The 25,401-nt window shown below is 43.9% G+C and overlaps 1 non-coding gene across 1 annotated transcript; it reads left to right on the top strand.

Moving 5' to 3' along the window:
• The first annotated feature begins 10,508 nt into the window (after positions 1-10,508).
• trnas-aga (transfer RNA serine (anticodon AGA)) lies at positions 10,509-10,590 on the top strand. The gene has a single exon. It is a non-coding gene; the product is annotated as a tRNA-Ser (tRNA).
• Positions 10,591-25,401: the final 14,811 nt, after the last annotated feature.

The following is a 25,401-nucleotide window of genomic DNA, read 5'->3' as shown; positions in this document are numbered from 1 at the left end:
GAGAGTCTGACAGCGAATACTGGTGTTTCAGGTTGGAACTTTCCATTACATAAGACATACTAAGACAGCATTGCGCGCGTGTCGTCATGGCCGCATCAATTTGAATTGCACACATATTGATGAGAGATAAAGTGGATGGGTAGGATCCATTTTCATGCGCAGAGAGGTGAATAAACACAGCACTGGATCGCGAAAGAAAAATGTTCTTGCATTAGGGCGGCACGGTGGCACAGTGGTTAACACTGCTGGCTGACAGCGCCAGAGACCCGTGTTCAATTGCCGCCTCAGGCGACTGACTGTGTGGAGTTTGCACGCTCTCCCCGTGTCTGTGTGTGTTTCCTCCGCGTGCTCCGGTTTCCTCCCACAGTCCAAAGATATGCAGGTCAGGTCAGGCGAATTGGCCATGCTAAATTGCCCGTAGTGTTAAGTAAGGGGTAAATGTAGGGGTATGGGTGGGTTGTGTTTCGGCGCGGCGGTGTGGACTTGTTGGCCCGAAGGGCCTGTTTCCCCACTGTCAGTAATCTAATTTGTCTAGCCCTATTCACTGTCAGTAGAATTACTCTCATTGAACTCTTCTTGAAAAAATTCACCACTGGCAAATCTGATGTGCCAATTAGGTCTACTATTTTTAATCAGAGGTCAAAATCTGAAAATGTTTCAAATACACGGAGCGGCACTGGAGAGTGCAGACCTACCTTCAGGGACTTATTCTGCTCTGATGTACACCCCCGAGAAATTGGGACGAGAGTGCGTTCTCACAGCTGAAGGGATCAAACATTTAAGAAAATGATAAGGGGGATATTCACTCTTTGGGAGGGTAGCAAATCTGTGGGTTTCCCAAGAACAGAGGGCTGTGAAGGCGAGGTGTATTCAAGGCTGTGATAGACAGACATGGAGCATCACGGAGGTGAGGATAAAAACGGGGGTTGAGAATTAACCAAATCAGCCATGATCTCATTGAATGTTGTCGCAGACTTGATAGGCTAAATTGCTTCCATCTGCTCTCATATCTTTGCCGTCATTTGGAAGATACCGGACACCATTTTAAAAGAAGAAAAGCACAACTTTAGGGAGAGGTGGTTTCAGTCAAACTGAATCAAAATTATTTATTGAGCGAAAAATCACACTTGGCATGTTTCCAGATTTCTTTGCTCGCATGACTAGCAGAGTTGATCAAGGTCGTCTGATTGTACTTGGGCATGAAACAAACAAAGAGTAGTGACGTAATCTTCATTTTCTTTATGTCAACGTAATATTTTTCCTGATGGTCACAACAAAGGAGATGGTTTCCAAGAAAAGACAGATACTAAGTCAGCTGTAAACTAATCGATGACCAAAATATGGCTCGCGTTGTTCTCTGGGACCGATATGATTCATTGATTATTGTCATCCAAACTTTTTTTTACCATTGAACCGTGAGTGGGAGATGGGAAACTAAGATCACCCGTAACCATTGCCATATTTTATCACTCACATGTAGTTTTTTTTTTCTTGTACGTAGTGGTTACTGCGAGTGCACTTGTAAACTCCACCTGCAGATGACTTCTTTCCTCACTGGTCCTCATTTCTACACAAACACGTTTTACATCCTTATCTCCTGAATAAAAGTAATATGCAATCAATTGATAAATGTCACTAATACCTTGGCATTTCACACGCCTCCGTTTGTCACCTTCCAATATAAATTAATAATTTGCCGTGTTGCAATTGCACACAATAAGAGATAACAAAATACAGGGAGGTGTACCAGGTTTGCAAACGCACGCTTTTGAAGCTAAAACGCAGGTTTCTGCCCAAAATACGATCACGGAAGCATGCCCCGAACCGTCAGGAAGCACACAATAAGTCCAGTTCCTGATGGCATGACAGGAACAGCACCAGAAAAACCACCAAAATACTTCTCTCGGCTAATATTTTGGATGTACATCTCAATGAGTAATCGAGTTTTACATATGTTCCAACAGTAGTTACAACACAAGGAATTAACCAGTGCTGCTGACGGTCCAAGCCCCTGAATCAGAAACACTCAATGCCCTACATACAACTACAAGAACATCTGCCCGTGGCGTATACAGGCTGGCTGAAGTTCATGATTGCAGCTCGCTATTTGTCTGACTGTTTCTCCGATATAGTGTTTCGTGCAGTCCCTGCGTGGAATCTTGACAACCACATTTGTCCTGCACAAGATGGGCATTGGATACTGTTTTCTGGTGAGCTTTCCCTCAGCGAGGCTGTTGGTTTATGTGCTGTCCTAAATCCGTGTGTTCAGAGGAGTCTGGCTATCAGTTTCCAGAAATTTATTTTAAAAAAGGGTGTTTCAATTGCTTTATGGCATATCCTAGTTGACAATTTAGTGTGCCAGACATCTGGGAATGCAGTTGTGGGATACATATTTCTGGCAAAGAATTTGTGTGGCCGTCAGTAATTGCCACGGCCAGCTGTCCCGAGTAGCTATACGTACAGACAGAAAGCATCCTCGAGAGCAGCACAACAGTAATAGAACATGGCAATCAGAAGGCAGCCAGAGATTTTCTAGAAGCAGGGCACCCATCCATGGATTCCATCAATAAACACATTGATCAGAATCCAATCTGCAACACCAACAACTGGACCCAGCGGCAATGAAACTAAATCAATTCCAAACGCCACAGGACAGGAGGCTTCACAACAGGCTCTGCAACCCTGAGGATGTTACCCAGAACTGTGAGGATCCCACTTCCCAGCACCGCAAAACATTCCTGCAACATCTCCATGAAGCACATGAGCTTCGCATCTTTCTGCTCCAAAGCACTCCGATTTTTCACAGCAGAGAATTGTGCACTGAACTCCCGCGTGCAAGGTGAGGATGCCAAACCCAACACGATCAATAATGACAGTGAGAGCGAGGGCAACAATTTCCATTGTCATATGGACAGCCACAAACACTCTCTTTGAAAGATACCTTTGAATATGAAAGTCTGTGCAGCAGTATAATCGGGGAACCAAGCAGCCTGCTCTGGGTATTTATATTTCAGACAATTTCCTTTGTTCACCGTTTTCACTGAAAGTGAATGGATATTACTATTTCATTGCTGATACGAAACCAGATTCTGCATTGTATCTGCTCGCCGTTTTTGTTGTTGCAGTGGCGCAAAGGTTGGCAATCGCGATGAGAAATGTTTTTTGTATTTCTCTCATTTCCTTCATTACTGTCCTGGTGAAGGGGGGTGGCGATTGGTCCTCTCGATCAGATGTAGTCATCAGCGCATTGTTGACCTAATTTCATCACGAGTGCAATTGGTAAACTTCATGTTTCATGGATTATTGCTGTTCCGTTTTGTTTTATGTTTGTTGAGCACTTTCTGTGACTTGGCAATGCACTAAATCTCCAGTATGTCCTGAATTGCCTCGCTGCCGTTTCTCTGAGCAGTTCATGACATAATCGGATTGCACTGTAACAAAGGCAGCATGCATGCTTCGGTGTGTCTGCCAATGGTCCACCCTTTCTGTTTTGCTTCTGTTCCACATGAAGAGCTGTCAGTTTCTGGATTCGTTGGAGAGCTGAGGGGGGTAACATTATCTGTGCGGTATTATTCTTCAGCCAAACTCTTTGATGGCAAAGTTGGGAAGATGCCAAACGAATGGTCATTGGCAGCAAAAGTCCGGAAAGACCCTCATTGCTGGATCAACTCGTCCCATCCACCCTCCAGAAAGAAAGGCAAACGCGCTTACTGCCTAACAAACAGAGTGCACTTTTTGCAAATGGTCCATTAAAACTGGTGTCAGCTGCGGGAGCACATCAACAAAGCCGAGCACGGAAAAATACCCTATTATCGAACATGTCCCTGCTGAACAGATAACAGAAATTAATTGAACCATGTTTGCCAAAATGTGTTCCTTATCTCTCCGAACGCTTCCTGTGTATATACCCATTCGGGATGCCATTGAATTTGCCTTAAATGTGGAAAATCATTCTGCACACACAAAAATGTCTGAGTGAACTCGCTGAGTTTCTGCATGACACCATGACCAAACTTTGGGCCAAAGTTGGAAACTGCGACTAGAATAGATGGCTCTCTGATTAGCCGCAAAGCACAAAGGGCGGAATGGCCTTTCCCCACTTTGTAAATCTTCGAAGACAAGTTGAAAATAATCTGCAATGAAAATGTTCGTGTGAGGATTTACTTGTGAGGATTCGGTACTCTCAGCACCGTGGCCCGGATCGTATTCCCGCTCAAGGAATGGTTGTATTGTTCAGCAAACGTATCGGTGTACCAGTACTTCTGCCGATTTTCCGATGCTGGCAGGTCATTGGTCTTGTCCAAAACATTATGAAGGTTAACATAAAACAAATAGCTGCAGTAGCTGGAAATCTGAGCCAAAAATGAAAATTGTTTGCGGAACGCAGCAAGACTGGCAACAGAAACGTCGACTTTCCTGCTCATCGGATGCTACCTGACCTGCTGTGCTTTTCCAGCATCACTCTGATGCTGGAAAAGCACAGCAGGTTTCCAGCATCCACAGTCCTCACTTTTACATCGTTCCTTCAGTGTCGCTGGTTCCCAATTCAAGTACTCCATCTCTAGCGGTTTCATGTCTGTACCTCCACGCTGAGGATTTGAAGAGTGAAGAAAAGTAACTCACCCCCTCCATCTCTGGGGTAATTAGGGACTGAAAATGAATCGTGTCACATTGAAATATATCGAGATGCGACTTAATGCTTGTCTTTTATTGGGAACCATCTCCTTCATTGTAACCATCAGGAAAGAACATTTCGTTCGCCAGAAAAAGAAATAAATATGTCACTATTTGTTTGCTTCAGGTCCAAGAATACTCAGATCAATAGCTCCCTTGCTTGCCTCTGCAGGTCATGTTCGCAAAGAGATCTAGCAAATTGCCAAGTGTGATTTTCCTTTCAATAAATAATTTTGACTCAGTTTGGCTGCAAATATCTTTTCCTACCTTTGTGCTTTTCTTCTTTTACATTGGTGTCTCGCACCTTACAAATGACAGCAAAGGTATGAAAGGAGATAGAAGCATTTAGCTCATCAAGTCAGCGAGAGCTTTCAATGAGATCACGGCTGATTTAGTCAATTCTCAACCGCTCCGCGCTGTCTGTACTTATGGCCGAGTGGTTAAGGCGATAGATTAGAAATCCATTGGGGTTGCCCCACGTAGGTTCGAATCCTGCTGACTACGTACGAATGTTCTCCTGCTGGAATAATTTTCGCTCAAAGTTCAGAAGACCTATTTTGCAAACCAGGCCAATAATTTGATTCGACTTGGGAAACTCGAGTTCTTGATCAGAAACGTTCCATATTTAAATCATTATCTCTGTTTCTCTTTCCAGATACACTGCTCGACACAACGGGTTTCTGCAGTTTTTATTGAACGTCCTAAGCAGAAGTGCTGCTTTTCATTCGATTCCATGTCCTCTGTTCTCTGACTCGGGTCAGTGGCAACACTTCCTCCTGCTCGTCAAAGTGCTCATTCCCCACCGCTCCCTCTCCGGTCATTACAAACAACCGCAGGAAATTGCCACTTAACCATCTTTGTTCCAAAGTGAAACTCACCAGCCTCGGGAATCTCTCCACCAAACGGGACTTCTTCTCCCTGGACATGTTGCAAGCCAGAGGATTGTGAAGAGATACTCTGAAAATATTTTCAGTTGGCAGTTGGAAAAATGTTTAAGAAGCAAACCATATAATTTAGGCTGCAGCTTTGGAAATCTTGAGAAACTCTTTGGGAAATGGAATCAGAGGAGGATGAAGAAGTGTGACCTTTCGGACCGAGTAGAGGACGGGACATTGACTCTGATGTTCTCGGGACAGGAACTGATCTGAGACATTGAAAGAATTCTCGCTCACGTACGTGAGGAATGCAAACTTCATCTGGACTCTGGGACAATGAAAAACTCTGGAACACTCAAGAAAAAATCCAAATATTGACCGGGATCACGACAGTACGAGTACTATAGATGGGTCAGTTTTTGCCCAGTGTGTGCAGGAGGGCCTCCTGACTCAGTATGCAGACATGCCTTCAAGGGATGAAGCCACTTTCGATTTAGTACTGGGTAACGAGCCTGGCTAGGTTTTAGATTCGGAAGTAGGTGAGCAGTTTGGAGACAGCGATCACACTTCTCTCAGGTTTACTTTCGTGATTGAAAGGGATAGGTGTACTCCACGGAGCAAAAGGTTCAGCTGGTGGAAGGGAAATTACGATGTATCGAGGTAAGATTTGGGAAGCGTAGAATGTGGTTGGAAACTGCAGGGGGTGAGCGCATTAAAATGTGGAGCTTATTCAAGGAAAAGCTCCTGCGTGTCCTAGGTAAGTATGTACCTGTCAGGCAGAGAGGAAGATATAGAACGCGTGAGCCGTGGTTTACTAAGGAAGTGGAATCCCTGGTCAAGAAGACCAAGAAGTCTTATGTTAGGATAAAATGTGAAAACTCAGTTAGAGCGCTCGAGGGTTCCAACGATATCAGGAAAGACCTATAAAGAGAGCTGAGAAGAGCCAGGAGGAGACATGAGAAGTTGTTGGCAGATAGGTTCAGGGTTAACCCGAAGGCTTTCCATAGGTATTCCAACAATGAAAGAATGACGAAAGTTAAACTTGGGACAATCAAGGATAATAGTGGGAAGTGTGTGTGGAGTCAGAGGAGATAGGGGAAGCACTAAATAAATATTTTTCGACAGTATTCGCTTTGAAAATGTTGGCGAGGAAGGTATAGAGATACTTGCGTCTAGACTAGAAGAGATTGAGGTTCACAAGGAAGAGATATTCGAAATACTGCAGAGTTCAAAGTTCGTGCGAAGATTTGTAGCTCGGGTGCTCGTTGTTGTGGTTCTGTTCGTCGAGCTGGAAATTATTGTTGCAAACGTTTCGTCTCCTGGCCAGGCGACATCATCAGTGCTTGGGAGCCTCCTGCGAAGCGCTTCTTTGATGTTTCCTCCGTTGTTTATAGTGGTCTGTCCCTGCCGCTTCCGGTTGTCAGTTTTAGCTGTCCGCTGTAGTGGTTGGTATATTGGGACAAGATCGATGTGTTTGTTGATGGAGTTTGTGGATGAATGCCATGCATCTAGGAATTCCCTGGCTGTTCTCTGTCTGGCTTGCCCTATGATAGTAGTGTTGTGCCAGTCGAATTCATGTTGCTGGTTGCCTGCGTGTGTCGCTACTAAGGATAGCTGGTTGTATCGTTTCGTGGCTAGTTGATGTTCATGTATGCGGATTGTTAGCTGTCTTCCTGTTTGTCCTATATAGTGTTTTGTGCAGTCCTTGCATGGTATTTTGTACACTACATTAGTTTCGCTCATGTTGGGTATCGGGTCCTTCGTTCTGGTGAGTTGTTGTCTGTGCGTGGCTGTTGGTTTGTGTGCCGTTATGAGTCCTAGGGGTCGCAGTCGTCTGGCTGTCAGTTCTGAGATGTTCCTGATGTATGGTAGTGTGGCTAGTCCTTTTGGTTGTGGTATGTCCTCGTTCCGTGGTCATTCTCTTAGGCATCTGTTGATGAATTTGAGCGGGTATCCGTTATTGGCGAATACCTTGTATAGGTGTTCCTCTTCTTCTTTTTGCAGTTCTGGTGTACTGCAGTGTGTTGTGGCCCTTTTGAATAGTGTCCTGATGCAGCTTCGTTTGTGTGTGTTGGGGTGGTTACTTCCATAGTTTAGGACTTCGTCTGTGTGTGTGGCTTTCCTGTATAACCTTGTAGGGGATTCTCCATTCGGTGTTCTCTGTACCATCACGTCTCGGAATGGGAGTTGGCTATCCTTTTCTTCTTCTCTCGTGAATCGGATTCCTGTGAGTGTGGCGTTGATGATCCGGTGTTTTTTTTTCTATTTCCGTGTTTTTAATGATTACAAACGTGTCATCGACATATCTGACCCAGAGTTTAGGTTGAATTTGTGGTAGGACTGTTTGTTCTCACCTTTGCATAACTGCCTCTGCTATGAGTCCCGAGATTGGGAATCCCATGGGTGTTCCGTTGATTTGTTCGTATGTCTGGTTGTTGAATGTGAAATGTGTTGTGAGGCACACGTCCAGTAGTTTAAGACCCGATACCCAACATGAGCAAAACTAATGTAGTGTACAAAATACCATGCAAGGACGGGACAAAACACGATATAGGACAAACAGGAAGACAGCTAACAATCCGCGTCCACGAACATCAACTAGCCACGAAACGACACGACCAGATATCCTTTGCAGCCACACACACAGACAACAAGCAACATGAATTCGACTGGGACAACACTACTATCATAGGGCAAGCCAGACAGAGAACAGCCAGGGAATTCCTAGAGGCATGGCATTCATCCACAAACTCCATCAACAATCACATCGACCTGGACCCAATATACCAACCACTACAGCGGACAGCTGAAACTGACAAACGGAAGCGGCAGGGACAGACCACTATAAACACCGGAGGAAACATCAAAGAAGCGCTTCGCAGGAGGCTCCCAAGCACTGATGAGGTCCCCTAGCCAGGGGACGAAACGTTTGCAACAAAAACTTCCAGCTCGGCGAACAGAACCACAACATACTGCAGAGTGTGAAAATAGATAAGTCAGCTGGGCCGGATGGGATCTATCTGATGTTGTTTAGCAAAAGCACTACAGGAAGGTACAAATCAAGCTGCTGCAACAACGGCTCGTTTTGAGCCGCTAATTTGCAGTGAAGTGGTGGCGCCAATAAAAGGTGTCACGCATCTCGTCTAATTCCACATCCAGAGCTCGAAATGACCGGAGGTCTCTCGCTGAGAATCTGCAGGCTCTTGCTTGGATGACACCATGACACTTTTTCACTGGAGTGGATCATGAAATCGCGTCGTGACTGTCAATAAAACGATGGAAACTTCCAGCAGAGAAGGAGGCGACCCTGAAGCAGGCAGCTGAGGACAAATGTTTCTCCTTTGCCAGTGAAAGGCATTGCTTCACAAATCGAAGTGAAGCAATGTTGGTGATGATCTTCGCTGCTTGTTCACCTTTTTAATTTTGATTCCGTGAAAGTCCATGGCATTACATATCGACATACTGCCAACGCTAGGCTTGCCTCTTGGGCCAGTGGCGTAATCGATAACGCGTCTGACTTGTTTCGCTTTAACCGTGGTCTACGTTGACGCTCCCCTGTTAAGTCCTGGCGGGACGTCGCCTCTGTGCTTCCGCATTTAAAACTTGCATTTGTCCTATTGTCCATTTCAAATTCCAACTCTACACAACGGACACCTCCGTCAGTTTGGGGGTATCTTACTGTGTGTCTCCCTCTGTGGGTGAAAATGAGCACGAGTTCCTCAAAAGACTTACAATTCGTTGTGGAAGTGTCATACTTCTGCCCCGTTATTGTGCCATTTAAGAACATAGGATAACCTCATTGACATTTGCCCTGGAAACATTAGAACACACGAGACTTTGAGCTAAAGTTGGAAACTGCGACTAGAATGGATGGTTCTCTGATTAGCCGCAATGCACACGGACGGAATGGCCTTTTCCCACTTTGTAAATCTTCGAAGACAAGTTGAAAATAATCTGCCACGAAAATGTTCAGAAAGGGTGTTTTATTTACACCAAATACTATAGTATCTATCGCCTTGTCTTGTTATTTATTTGTGAGGATTCGGTGTTCTCAGCACCATGGCCCGGATCGTATTCCCGCTCATGGAATGGTTGTATTGTTCAGCAAACATATCAGTGTACCAGTACTTCTGCCGATTTTCCGATGCTGGCAGGTCATTGGTTTTGTCCAAAACATTATGAAGGTTAACATAAAACAAATAGCTGCAGCTTCTGGAAATCTGAGCCAAAAACGAAAATTGTTTGAGGAACGCAGCAGGACTGGCAACAGAAACGTCGACTTGCCTGCTCTTCGGATGCTGCCTGACCTGCCGTGCTTTTCCAGCATCACTCTGATCTAAAATCTGATTTCCAGCATCTGCAGTCCTCACTTTTGCCTAGTTCCTTCAGTGTCACTGGTTCCCAATTCAAGTACTCCATCTCTAGCGGTTTCATGTCTGTACCTCCGTGCTGAGGAGTTGAAGAGTGAAGAAAAGTAACTCACCCCCTCCATCTCTGGGGTAATTTGGGACGGAAAATGAATCATGTCACATTGAAATATATCTAGATGTGACTGAATCTTTGTCTTTTATTGGGAACCGTCTCTTTCATTGTAACCATCAGGAAAGAACATTTCGTTCGCCGGAAAAAGAAATGAATATGTCACTAACCTTTGTTTGCTTCAGGTCCAAGAATACTCAGATCAATAGCTCCCTTGCTTACCTCTGCTGGTCATGTTCGCAAAGAGATCTAGCAAATTGCCAAGTGTGATTTTCCTTTCAATAAATAATTTTGACTCAGTTTGACTGCAAATATCTTTTCCTACCTTTGTGCTTTTCTTCTTTTACATTGGTGTCTCGCACCTTACAAATGACAGCAAAGGTATGAAAGGAGATGGAAGCATTTAGCTCATCAAGTCAGCAAGAGCTTTCAATGAGATCACGGCTGATTTGGTCATTGCTCAACCGTGCTGCGCTGTCTGTAGTCATGGCCGAGTGGTTAAGGCGATGGATTAGAAATCCATTGGGGTTTCCCCACGTAGGTTCGAATCCTGCTGGCTACGTTATGAATGCTTTCCTGCTGGAACCGTTTTCGCTCAAAGTTCAGAACACCTATTTTGCAAACCAGGCCAGTAATTTGATTAGACTTGGGAAACGAGCCTGGCCAGGTTTTAGATTCGGAAGTATGTGAGCACTTTGGAGACAGCGATCACAATTCTCTCAGGTTTACTTTCGTGATTGAAAGGGATAGGTGTACTCCACGGAGCAAGAGTTTCATCTGGTGGAAGGGAAATTACGATGTATCGAGGTAAGATTTAGGAAACGTAGAATGTGGTAGGAAACTGCAGGGGGTGAGCACATTAAAAATGTTGAGCTTATTCAAAGAAAAGCTCCTGTGTGTCCTAGATAAGTATGTACCTGTCAGGCAAGTAGGAAGATATAGAACGCGTGAGCCGTGGTTTACTGAGGAAGTGAAATCCCTGGTCAAGAAGAACAAGAAGTCTTATGTTAGGACAAAATGTGAAAACTCAGTTAGAGCGCTCGAGGGTTCCAACGATATCAGGAAAGACGTATAAAGAGAGCTGAGAAGAGCCAAGACGAGACATGAGAAGTTGTTGGCAGATAGGATCAGGGTTAACCCTAAGGCTTTCCATAGGTATGTCAGGAATAAAAGAATGACGAGAGTTAAATTTGGGACAATCAAGGATAATCGTGGGAAGTTGTGTGTGGAGTCAGAGGAAATAGGGGAAGCGCTAAATAAATATTTTTCGACAGTGTTCGCTATAGAAAATGAAAATGTTGGCGAGGAAGGTATAGAGATACTTGCGTCTGGAGTAGTAGAGATTGAGTTTCACAAGGATTAGGTGATAGAAATACTGGAGAGTGAGATAACAGACAAGTCCCCTGGGACGGATGGGATCTGTCCTAGGATCCTCTGGGAAGCAAGGGAAGAGATTGATTACCTTTGGCGGCGATCGTTAAATCATCGTTGTCTACAGGAGTAGTGCCTGTGGAATGGAGCATAGCATATGTTGTTCCCGTGTTCAAAAAGTGTCGTAGAGACAACCCTGGTAATTACAGACCATTGAGTCTCACTGCAGTTGTTGGTAATATGTTGGAAAAGGTTATTATAGATAGGATTTATGACCATCTAGAAAAGAATAATCTGATCAGGGACAGTCAGCACGGTTTTGTGATGGGTAGACCTTGCCGAACGAATCTTATTGACTTTTTTGACAAAGTGACCAAACAGGGAGATGACAGTAAACCGGTTGATGTGGTGGATATGGGTTTCAGCAAGTTGTTCGATAAGGTTCCCCACAATAGGATATTACACAAAATGCGGTGGAATGGAATTGTGGGAGAGATTGCAGCTTTGATCAGTAATTGGCTTGCCAATAGAAAACATTGTTGTAGTTGATGGAACATGTTCTTCTTGGTGTCCAGGTACTGGCGGCGTACTACAAGGGTCGGTGTTAGGTCCACTGCTATTACATGAGATCTACCCTTGCCAATCAGTCTCCCATGGGGAACATTGTTGAACGCCTTTCTGAAGTCCATATAGATCACATTTACTGCTCTGCCCTCATCAATCTTCTTTGTTACTTCTTCAAAAAACTCAATCAAATTTGTGAGACATGATTTCCCACGCACAAAGCCATGTTAACTGTCCGAATCAGTCCTTGCCTTTCCAAATACATGTACATTCTGTTCCTCAGGATTCCCTCCAACAATTGGAGTATTCTTGGCAGATGCAGCTTCATGTCGGGAATGCGAGGTCATATACTTTGTTGGGAAGAATCAAAAGACACGCTACTATCAAAATCGATAGAAACGCAAAAGATGTGCAGTGCAGAGGAGTCACAGTGTTCTTATACATGAAACGAACAAAGGTTAATCACATATTTATTTCTTGCTGGCAAAAGAAAGCCTTTTCTGATGCTCACAATTAAAGAGATGGTTTCCAAGAAAATAAGAAAATTAAATCACCAGTAGAGTAATCAATTACCAAGATATCCCTCGTGATGTTTTATGGGACATGTGGGATTTCTTTGATTATGGTTCTCCAAACGTTTCTACAATAGAACCGAGAGTTTTAGATGGGAAGTTAAGATCACGCATGACTATTGCCATTTTTGTCACTCACACTCAATATTTTTTTCCTTGTACGATTTATTTCGCTTTGTGGTTACTGCGAGTGGGCTTGTCAACTACACATGCTTGTGAGTTCATTCCTCACTGTTCCTCAACTCCAGCCAAACAGACTTTACATCGTTATTTCCTGAATCAAGGTCATCTCTAACCATTGCATAAATGTCATTAAAACTTCGATATTTCACAGGCCTCTGTGTATCATCTTACAATATTAATTGATCATTTACTGTATTGCAGTTGCGCATAAGAAGAGAAAAATAGCATCGAGAATGGTGGACCTCCGCTTCACACACTCCTTATTGAAGCGAAAATGCAGATTACTGCCCATAATACGATCGTGGAAGCATGTGCCGAACCCTCAGGAAACAGAGAATAAGTGCAGTGCCACAGGGCATGTCAGGGACAGCACCAGAAAGACAACAGAAATGCTGCTATGTGCTCCTATTTTGAATATATTTCTCAATGAGCAATAGAATGTTACATGTGTTCCATCAGGAGTTACCTCTCACAAGGAAGTAACCAGTGTTGCAGACGGTCATATCATCCGAGTTCTAAGCCCTGGAATCAGAGACATTCAATATTCTGTGCATAACTGCAAGGAACAGCTGTCCGAGGCGTTTACAGTCCAGATGAAATTATGAGTGCAGCTCTCTAGTTGTCAGCCTCTTTCTCCTATGTCGTGTTTCGTGCAATCGCAGCGTGGAATCTCGTCAACCACGTTTGACCTGCACATGATGCGTATTGGGCCTTGTTTTCTCGTGAGTTGTTGTCTGAGTGAGGCTCTCGGTTTCTGTGCTGTCATAAGACCGAGTGCTCGGAGGAGTCTGGATATCGTTTTCCAGAATTTGTTTTTAATACAGGGAAGCATGATTTAAAAATTACCTCAAAGCATATCCTCCTTGTGAACTTCGTGTGCCATGCATCTGCGAATGAAGGTGTATGGATATTGGTTCTTGGCAAATAATTTGTGTGGGCGTCAGTCTAGCAGTCCCTAGTAGCAATACGTACAAACGGCAAGGGCCACACATTCGACTAGAATAGCACAACAATAATAGGACAGGGCAAGCAGAAGACAGCCAGACAATCCTGGAAGCAGGGCACTCATCCACGGATTCCATCCGTTGGACCCAATCTGCAATCCCAACAAACGGAAGCAGCGGGAATGAAACCAAATGAATTCGTACCAAAACATGAGAGCAGCGCTTCACAGGAACCTCTGCAGCGCTGAGAATGTCACCCAGACAGGCGAGGAAAAGTCTGCAAACCATCTTCCTCGCGTCACCGAACTTTTCAACAAGAACTCCAGAAGCATCCGAGCTTCACATCTTTCTGCTCCAAAACACTCCGCTTTTCCACAACAGAGCAACAGAGAATTGCACACTCAACTACCGCGTGTAAGATGAGAATACCAGCCTCTAAATTACCAAGGGCGGCAGTCAGAGCGAGGGGAAACAGCTGCCACTGTCATTCCACAGCTACAAACGCTCTCTTTGAAAGGTACATTTTCGTATGAATGTCGGGACAGCAGTAGAATATGGGAACTAAACAGCCCGCGCTGTGTATTCATATTCTGGACAATGTGCGTTGTTCACAGCTTTCCCTGAAAGTGAGTGGACGTCGTTATTTCACCGCTGTTTTGAAGCCAGATCCTGCACTGAATCTGCACCTTCGTTTTTTGTTGTTGTGGCTAAAAGGTGGGCAATCGCAACGTGAAGCTTTGTTATATTTCTCTCATTTCCTTCATTACTGTCCTGGTGTGGGAGGATGGAGATTAGCTCTCTGGATCAGATGGAGGCACCAGCGCATTGTTGACCTAATTTAATCGAGAATATAATTGGTAATATTCACTTTGCATGGTACATTTTTCTGTTTTGTTTTATGTTACTTGAGCACTTTCTGTTACTTGGCAATGCACTAAATCTCCAGAATGTCGGGAAGTTCCGTTTGGAATTGCTTCGGTACTATTTGTGTGAGCAGATCTTGACATATGCGTCTCGCACTGCCTCAGACAGAAGTAATGAGTTTGTGTGTCTGATAATGATTCTGCCTTTTGAGTTTTGCACCTTGTCCACGTTCAGAGCTGTCAGTTTTTGGATTCACTGGAGGGTTGAGGGGATAACACGATTTGTGAGGTTTTTTATTGGTCAACGAGATTATTTGATGGAGAACTTGGGAATGTATCAAGGAGAATGGTCATTGTCTGTAAATGTCTGGAAAACATTCCTCTCTGTGTCATTTCAAAACATTACGCCTCAAGAAAAAATAAAATTCAAACACGCTGACTTAGTAACAAACAGCATGCGTTTTTGCAAGTGGTCTATTGAAACTGTTATCAGGTACTGGAGTGTCACAGAATTGCCGAGCACGGAAGCAAACCTTCCTATCCAACTTGCACCTGCTGAACAGATGACCGTAACTAATCTAAACAGATTTGCCAATATTTGTCCCTTATCTCTCCGAACACTTCCTGTCTGTATACCCATTTAGATGCCTTTGAAGTGTTGTGAGTGCACCAAACTCTACCACTAAATGTGGCAATTTATTCCACACGCACAAAAATGTCTGTATTAAAAACAACTGTCCTCACGTCCCTTTCAAATTGTACTGCTCTCACATAAAACCTATGCTGTCTCTCTTTAAACTCACGTGACCTCTGCAAAAGTGTAGATTGACTATGTTCTCTGCTCGTCTACCTCATTATTTAGCAAACTTTTCTCAGGACATCCCTCAGGCCTGAAGCTCCGGGGAAAACTGTCGAAGAATATTCAGCTTCTTACTAATGTCCACACCGTGCAAACCTTTCAAATCGTTGTAATTTTTTTTTTAAATTATGCGAAGGTATTCATAGAAAGTGCCAGGGGAAATTGCCTGAAGTGAAGCGATGCTGAAACATTAGTCTTGACAGGTCTGGCGCTTAGTTATCGTCAGGGAGCGTCGCCGAGTGGTTTAATGTAGGCAAAAACAATGAATACAGATGCTGGAGACCAGATTCAGGATCAGTGGTGCTGAAGAGCGCAGCAGTTCAGGCAGCATCCGAGGAGCAGTAAAATCGACGTTTCGGGCGAAACCCTGTATTCCTGATGAAGGGCTTTTGCCTGAAAGGTTTAATGTGCTGCGTTTAGGGTCCAGTCTCTATTGCATCGTGGGTTTGAAACCCAACTTTGCAATAGAACAGCAGCAGGCAGCTTTTTATGACAGAACTACACAGGTCCTGATATTGTTTTATGGGTGTGTTTGTTACTCCTCGGGTCTCTCACTCTCTCTGCGATAAACACGGGTACATGAGCAACTGATTCTTAAAATACTGAGAACTACTGCTGTCCACATCCTCTCGAGCACTGTGTGTTTGGATGTGCACACGCACAATTTTGCTGCCAGTTGCTGTGTCTCAAATGGTCAGTGCATTTGGCTGAAATGTTGGTTCTCCTAGCCCAAAAAATAGCACAGAACTGTACATCTCTTTGAGTCTATGACTCTAAGTATTGAGACCGACCATGTACTGACAATACAACCACGAGAACTCATCCATGATTGACCCTGAGTCCGCAGTGAGTGAAACGGTCACGTGCAGCAGAATGGGACCCCACTCTCTACAAGCCCTCGCTGCCAACAGAAAGGGGCCACTGCCGTTTCAATCAGCGGCTTCCTGCCCAGACCTGGGACGCGGCTCAATGAAACTCCTTCCTCAGGAACGGCTGTTACCGTGTGAAAGGGTAAAAAATTCTAATTCAAATTGGAAATGGCTTCAGAAGATTGTTCCTGTTTTTAAAACATTTTATAATCAGAATTCCTGTCTCGAATATTTGAAGTGGTAAACTTTGTAGGCAGGTAGATCAAAGAAAGTGTTGATGGTGAGGACTCTGTCTCTTCAGCAGATGGGATTCCCTACACTCTAATCAGAAATGATTTGGTTTCCTGAGGTATTTTCCCGAGTGATTTGCAGTCTGCCAGATTGTCTGGGAATCACTTCGGCGACATAAGGATCATGGTCGAAATATGACAATATTAACAGAGAATCGTAAATCCCGGGGCAAGGCCTAAATGGATTGTAATGGTCTGAAGGAATAAATCTGAGAATTGAAAAGACTTGAATAATGTTATTTGCAATGGGGAGGAATGAACGAGATTTTTGAAAATTACCGTGTCAGCTGAAATAAACTCAGTACGAAATGATAAATTAACCAACACCAATCCTGTCCTGGCTCACTCAGTCGGTAGAGCTAGAGACCTTTAATCTCAATGGTGTGGGGTCGAGACCCACGCAGGGCGCTGTTGTTTGTTAATATGTTTGCCGCTCTCCATTAATGTTGCAAGAGCGAATTCGCTCACTGAGGCAGGTTTTGTTGACACATTTTTTCCTCCGTTTTTGATCATCTCTTGGTTTCTGAGTGAAAACTGTCTCCACTGTACTGCAGGTGCAAGAGACAAGGTTATCAGTTCAGCCGAATATACTATAAACGATGTCCCTTCCAAAACGTGAGGTACCATTCCAAACGTGCCCCAACCAAAATGTCCAGAGACGTCGAATGCAAGTGGCCACATGACAGTGACAGCTGCGTGTCAAATGGTGCTGCAATAGAATTAACTGAATGTGAATGCTCTGATGGAAACCGAATGGAACTCTTCCTGAAATTTTCCTAATTCACTCGGTAAATGATGCTGTTGTGTACCGATATGTGTTTACATCATGAACAGCTTATTGTCAGCAACACGGGTGGGGGTAATGCAGGATAGTGAAGTTTCTGTGTGCGTCAGAAGTGATTTGTTCGAACAGGGAATTCAAACGTCCACAGAGCAGACATAGCTGAATAGTCCAGGATCACACTACTCCCTTCTGTTTCAGTACCAACAAAAGAAATTGCGGGAAAATCTCAGCAAGCCTGGTAGAATCTTGGAATGGAAAACCGAGTTAAGTCTTCAAGACCAGTGACACTTATTTCTCCATGCCCATCTCAGTCTACCTTTTTATTGAATATGTCCTGACTCTCAACTTTATACTCAGTTTCTCTTTTATTACTCCATCTCCAAACATTCTCCCAGTCTCCAAATTTAATAGCAGAACTGTTTCATCTCTCACCTCGCCGAGTTATGAGAGGAGGACTTCGAAATGCATGATTAACTCTGTTTCTATTCTATGAAGATTTGTTTCTCTTCTTGTGGCTAATCTGAATGAAAACCATTTTCTGCTTCCACAGAGAGCACAGACCCGGTTCTGCCAGAAGGAATCCAGTGATTGATTGCATCCAACTGGAATCATAGAGTCATAGAGATGTACTGCAGGGAAACAGACACTTCGTTCAAACCTGTCCATGCTGACCGGAAATCCCAATCCAATTTGGTCCCTCTTTCCAGCACACGGCCCATATCCCTCCAAACCCTTCCTACTCATATACAATTTCAAATGCCTCTTAAATGTTGCAATTGTACGAGCCTCCACCACATCCTCTGGCAGCCATGGCAACACATACACGAATAAATTGTCACTGCAAATCCACTCTAAGGATCTCGCCTTTCTGAGCTGAAACTATCTCGCTGTTCATTCAATGTCGCTATGTTTAATTCTTGGAACTCCCTCCCTATCGATATCATGGCTGTATCATTGTGTTGAGCACTTCGAGGACGAAGTAAAGTAACTTACCATCTCAATCTCTTGAGTAATTATGGTTGGGCAGTGAAGCCTATCCCAAAGAGTGACGTGCATTATCCAGAATTTCGTTTGAAAAAGCTGCTGTTTCCAAGTGGACACCCGAAGTGGTCCGGAACAAGTGTAAAATTTCGAAGGGAAAGTAGGATAAACTGAAAGTCAATGATGACTGGGATGAATGAGGCAGAAAGTGAGTGAGGAGCTGTTGGTACAAGGATCAATGTCAGTGCTGATGGTTTTGCCCTTACTGCCCACTGTTAACACCGACTCACACCACTCCTGGTAAATTCACCACAATTACCCTGGTCTCTTGGTATGAGTTTCCCTCTGTGCATATTCACGCGGTAAATCGGCCCAGGGATGATGAAAGCATACTGTCTATCCTGTCAGGTTAAAGAGGTGAACGCATCAGTTTGAAATCAAAGCAAGAAGAGATTGCCTCTTCCTGTACATTTTCAGTGGAGAGTCACCAGCTGGGAACTTCTTTCCTGCACAAGCGAACATTGATATAAATTCTCATCGAGCAGCTTTATTACAGAAAGGTGGTCCGATTAACTGTGATCAAATACTTCATTAAATGCCCTTATTGCTTTGAAGAACAGTGTCTGTGGTTTCGTCAGTTAAAGCATATGGCAATAACCAGGCGTTAATGGTGTCAAATGCTGTCAAATGTTCTGTACATTGAAAGTTCATTGTTTAAACTTCTTGTAAAAGCCGTATTGTTTATTCAACATCGCGAAAGTGACGGCTCAGCATGCTTCTTGTGTTTGAGCTCAGACCGTTGTTATTTCTGTCTACCAAGTCCTATCGCCAGATGTGAACGCATTAATCTATGTTCTATCCTGCTAATTCAATGCAGAGTTCTTTTTACCTGTTCGACAAGGATTTGTCTATCTCTTCTACTATTATCTCCATCCGCCTTTTCAAGTTTTTTGGGAATGATGAAGAGACACAGGAGACACTGCAGACTTGCAGGACAATGTTGTAGTAATAACGCATCCAATGAGATAATGGCTCTCATTGTCTGCTGTCACCATTCATTGATTTTAGGCAAATGGGAATGGCATCATAGAAATCGTATAATTGGAGTGAAACTGCTTTTTTTTCTGGTCTATTATGAATACTATTTAGAATTGTAAAAGCTCATAACGTTTTGAGTGAACAAATGTCACCTGATCTCAGACCTAAGTATCACAGACTGTGAGCCCAGTTCTTCACACTCTGGCCGGGGGTGGGGGGGGGGGGGGGGGGGGGGGGTGGAGGGCGGAGGGGGTGGGGTGGAGAAAGCCACGGAACAGCCTCCGATTTTAACACTTTTCCAAGAGTATAAATGAAAAATGGGGGGATATTGACAGACAGAGTGTGGGATAATGTAGAAGAGAGTGAGATGGTATAGAGAGACAAAGGGAGACAAACAGAAATTCTCCATTCACCATGGCTGCTCATTCACATAAAGGCGAAGAAAAAGGTAATGAAGGCCAGCCTTTCACCAACTCAGGGCAACAGCAACAGCATTACAGCCGATAAAGGAATTTTGCATTTTTACAGATGACGTCTGTCAGCTAATGAGAGATTCTGGTAAGTATGCTGTTTCACGAAGTGAAATTGACAATTCCCCAGGCAATAAAACAATAAAAAGCATAAGTAGCCTGAATCTGTGATATGAAACATTAAACCTCTTTGTCTCCACAGATGCTGTCAGGCCTGCAGAGTTTCTCTGTCAATTCCTGTTGTTGATTCAGATTTCCAGGATTCGCACTTCTTTGTTTGATGCTGGTCTGAATCCTGTTTGTGGCAATAGTCCATTAATTGCCAGTTCCATTCAACATTCCCTGCTTTGGGAAGGTTGTCAGTTAGCAAAGCCTTGGTTACTGCACTGGCATCCTGGTTAGACGTTGGAGCACTTCCACCCGTTGGGAAAACATCAACTATTACCAGACAATGCCTTTTCCCTTCGCTGGGTGTTAGTTCAATAAAATCCATCTGTAAATGTTCAAAGGGTCTTTGGGATTGGGGGTGTTATGCCTGATTCATTTGTATTCCCCTCCCCACATTATTCGTGGCACAGATAACACATTATTCACATTATTTTTATGAATAATGAGTAAATCGCTTTCTGTACCAGCGTGCTGAAATATTGTCGTACATCCCCACATTTGACACATGGTCCTTACCGTGTGTAATTTTGGCATAGAAAGGGAATAAAGATCGAGGTAGACAGGGTTTACCCTTGGGGCCACACCACACCCATTCCCTCATTCTGCACCATGCCCTAGTCCATTCACGCTTCTCCTTCGATGTGGCCTGCGAACTGTAACTCCCATAAGTCTGCTTTGGATTACAAATATTTGACATACACATGTCAAACTGATCACTTTGCGGCGATTGGCTGCCGTCCTTGCCGCTGAGTCTGCATTTTCATTGCCTTGAGAAATTGAATCATAATTTTTCCTGTGGGCTTCACATGTAAATACAGTGATTGATTTAGGCAATCGGGTTGCTTTCAGGACGTCAGAGATCAGGCCATGTTATGTGATTGGCTTTCCAGTGGAGGTCAAGAAGCCCTTGTTCTTCCACAGAGATCCAAAATTATGTACAACCCCGAATGAATATCTGCTGTCGATGTAAATATTCACTGTTCTTCCTTCAGCCAATCTGCATACCTCAATCAAGGCAATCAGCTCTGCTGCTTGCGCTGACAAATGAGAAGGAGGTGATCCCGCTTTGACGACCTCGTAGGTAGTTGCTACAACATACCAGACACTGGCATATCTCTTTGCTTCTGAATGCTGACCTATCCACAATAAAACGCGGTATACAGATTCTAAATTGTTGAATCCTACACGTCTGGTCTCGGGCGTCAAATGTCATTAATTACAGCGACACAGTCATGTGGGTCTCCATCTCCTTATGTGGGGAGAAGACAAGCAGCATTAAGGACGTTACATCGCTTTATTGTCATGTTAGGCTTCTCCAATAGCATAGCATTGTATGTGAGCCAAGGTCCTGCCGACATGTGTGCTGTGTTTTGCTCAGAAAGCAGTAAGGATACTGCATTGGGACCAGTCGGTTAAATTCAACAAAGCCGACTATGTCCCTGGAAGCTGCAACAGCCTTTTCAAATGCAGGCACGACACAGAGGCATTTATGCAATCCTGCCGTTACGGAATCTAAGTTGAGGCGATAAATAAACTACTGGCCTCAATTTTCCACACTTAATTCTGCATCAGCACAGATGTCATGCAGACACGCTTCTCATCCACTGTTTGTACAAAAGGCTTGTTTGGACATTGAATCCCAGTGTCGGTGTAGTTTGGAGTGCCATTTCAATTCAACAAAGGCACGCTAGGCCTCAGGGGTCACTGCAACGGACTCGCGCTCTGTAAACCTGAACCATGAGCTGTGTCACTTTTGGGCTCCTAAAGGATTGCGTAATGCGGGTTAAACATTCTAAGTAACATCGCATGACCAAAAATGATAGCAATTGTTTCTTCATGTGAGGCTTTGAATTTTGCTGTTTTGCTTGAACTCTGTCTTGACCAATGGCCTTTCCTTGTTCAGATATTAAGTGACCTAAGAACTTCAACTGTTGTTCCACAAGTTGTAGTTTTGCGAGACTGGATGGCAGAGCATCGTAAGCCTACATTTCTCACATTGTTTCTCTGTTAATTAAGCATTCGTTTATATACTGCAGAAGCGCTGACACCCCCACCTCCGGTTAAAACAAGAGTCTCCAGACTCTTGTGTAGAGCTTCGTTAATTATGGTGGGAACTCACAGTAATCTTGAAAATGTCACGTGAAAGTGTACTATTGGCCTTTGAATGGAAAAGTGATCCAGAATTGAGTGTTGGCGTGTAACGGTACACAAAACAAGACATTTGCTAAATCCACAATAGAGAGCCATTTATATCCGGTGGAATTTGAGTCAATATAATATAGGGGTTGGGAACATTTGGGGTATGCGGAACAACAGCGTTATTGATAACATGCAGGTCATGAACAAACCTCCATTCCCCCGATTCACCTGGAATGTTTGCCTTTTTGAACGAAAAAATGGGTGTTCTCACCAGTGATTATTCACGGGGGTTTATCACTCCAGCCTATAAGAGAGATTCAAAGACTGGGGTCATTTCTTTCTCAGCCTCGGGTTTTAACGGCTCTTTTGCTTTGCAAGGACGATACTCAGACTTCGGGGTTATTCTTAACGGTTCGTATGAGCCCCACATCGTGTTTGCCTTTTGCCCTGAAATCAGTTGGGACCCTTCTTAATCTTGGGTCCGAAAAATCTACCATAGGTAAACGCCAGATGATACCCCTGGCGGTGATTACCTGGACTGTCCTGTCTGCCTGAGTCAGCCAATTTAGTTTCTTCCTATACGTCTTTATAACTGCATTTAGGCAGATACCCACATCGACCCTGAAGATACAATCTTTCGTTTTTTGGGCTTGTCGTACCCATGGTCCAAAATTCTGACACCTGTCGCTGGATGCTTTCGCCAATGATACGTGAGGAAAAGAGCCTTCCACATCAAACACACAGGGTCTACGTACCGTCATAGGTACTTTAAAAAGTTTAAAGTGACAGCACATCGGTGATCATTCCAATAAAATTCAATAACAACTGATCTGGTTTAATAAATCTCCTGTACCAATCCTTCTCTTATGATTTGTCAGGACCATCGCAGTGTGTGTGTGTGTGCTGTGGAGTGCAGCATATTTTCAGCAAGAAAATCGGTGTTAATGGGATTACCATGGCTACTTGCTTCCTGGGTGAGTGACCCGCTCACGTAACCTATCACTCTCTGACATGCATCAGTGGTCGTGATTCATATTTTCCAGCCTGCACTGTTAAATATTCTTTTTGTATTACTTGCAAACCCGTCAGGGTACTGCGCAAATCCGACCCCAGTCTCACTATGAGATCCCGAGACATCAGATTAACTGAACAGGATTCCGATAACAGAAATGAGAATTGGAATGTTTCCCCATTTCTGGTTTCGCACAATAGGGGTGCGGTCAATCTCTCTCGTGTCACGACTCCTGACGTACCCATTGAGTTGAGGAAGCTTCCGTTTATCTTTATTTGCGTCGACTCTCTGAACTGCCTTGATTTATGAACTGAATATGTTGCCCTTGTATCTTCCAATAAAGTAAGAGGTGGACCTTCCACATATAACATAGATGTAAGCATTGACTTATATGCATCATCGTTGTACTGAAAATATAGTTCACGCTTTGCAAACTCAGTGCTCAGCATAGACATGGGACGTGTTTCAGTGCCCATAAGGTTAGTAGTAGAGATGAGCATAAGCGAGTTTTCGTTGCCAAGCATAAAGCTAAGAGGCTTACCTGTAACTTTGGGGCTGCACACCTCCACCTCAGCCTTCCTCCATTAGCCACCCTGCTGCACAGCCTCCAGGGCCGATTGAGGCTGTCTGGGAGTGCACTGCCTCACTCAGTGGTCCATTGCTCTGCAAACAAAGCACCCGCCAGATTTACCTCTGCCAACCCTTCTTTTCACGCAGCACCTCCTTCCAACGGCTGGGCGACCATTTGCATCATAGTAAGCTGAGCTTTATTTGTTTGTTGTTCCATCTTGAATGTCCGTTTCTCCTTCTCTTGGGCCAGAAAGTTTTCAGCATGTAGCGCGTTCCATCAAATTCAGGTTTCCCGTGTCCCAGGTAATACATTGGCAAGACGCCTCATATAATGGGCGCATGATAGCTTTCACATATTCCCTTTAAAGTACAATTCCCTTCTTCTTATCAACACTTCAATGTCAGTGGCCTGAAAGATTCGAGTTCCTTTCCAGATATGGAGTTGTTTTTATTTCTAATTCCTTGGCTGTTGATGTGGCAGTTTGCTGGCCTTGTAAGTCTGCTATTAGTTCGGTTTAAATTAACATAGATTTTCTTTCTGTCTGCAACACTTGCCCTCTGCAAAGTCAGGCCCTTACTTTTTTGTTTCCCTGTGCTTTTATTGGTTTCAAAAGAAATGTTAATTTTCCATTGCAATAGACATCACATGATTTTTACAGGTTGCTGCAACATTGAGGGCCGAAGTGCCTGTACTGCACTGTAACGTCCTATGTTGTAAGATACATTTCCTGCTGGTTTTCGATGTCTCTCCTCACTGTGGAAACTTCCAGACACATCTTCCAGTGATGTGTCTGCACTTCATTGAATCCAGACAACTGTAAGTTCCTGCTGAGAATGTGATCTCTCTACAATGGAGAGAGGAAAACAGAGTCAGTGACAAAGCTGAGATCACTTAAGTTCTGTCCAGAATCAACAAACATTACTCCGGTCTTCCAGTGTCCTGTTACTTTAACATTGCATTGTGTACCCAAGCCATCATACCAGTCTCTGGTCTGCTGCAGTTCTTCTTCAAGGCACAGGGCAAGCTGGAAGATCGGCAACTCATTTTCTACTGAAAGACCATGCAGATTTCAGGACCCAACATCGGGTTCAATCATTTTGGATCCTGTCCGCCCTCTTCCACATTTTTCACCCAGCCACACATCGCATCAGTTCCGAACACGAATCTTTGGACTCGAAACGTTAACTGTCCTTTCTCATCATAGATGGACAAGAGCTGCTGATTTTGTTCAGACATTTTGGCATTTCTTAAAAGAACATTTCTTTTTCAATTGTAATCGCAAGACTGCAGGAACCGTCTGATTGCAGGAGGAGAAGTTCACAGGAGATGAAAATAATGCCAAGGGCTGGACCATTCCCATTGTGAAGGTAGATGAGCTAAGCTGGGGCTGTGTAACTAAGCACAGAGAAGACTGAGTGAGAAACTGATTAAGATTCACATATTATGAAGAGGATAGATATTTATGACAAGGATGAGGCTTTTCGGGAAGGAATAATAACCAGTGACATAGTTGAAAAGCAGGAGAAAAGCGGTTTAGAGGAGATTTAGGAAGAACGCCTTCGCCCATAGAGTGTTGTTAATCTGGAATTTCTTATCTGAACGTGTGGTAATGCTAAGTGTTATGAGGACATTTCAGCAATATGTAGCCGAACACTTGAACATCCAGCGCACACGTGGATAAGGACCAGATATTGA

The sequence above is a fragment of the Chiloscyllium plagiosum genome, unplaced genomic scaffold, assembly GCF_037043375.1.
Source record: "Chiloscyllium plagiosum isolate Xiang-an unplaced genomic scaffold, Cpla_swu_hap1 HiC_scaffold_39, whole genome shotgun sequence".
Classification (NCBI taxonomy): Eukaryota; Metazoa; Chordata; class Chondrichthyes; order Orectolobiformes; family Hemiscylliidae; genus Chiloscyllium; species Chiloscyllium plagiosum.
The sequence above is the reverse complement of the archived record's forward strand: the minus strand, read 5'-3'. Positions and strand labels throughout refer to the sequence as shown.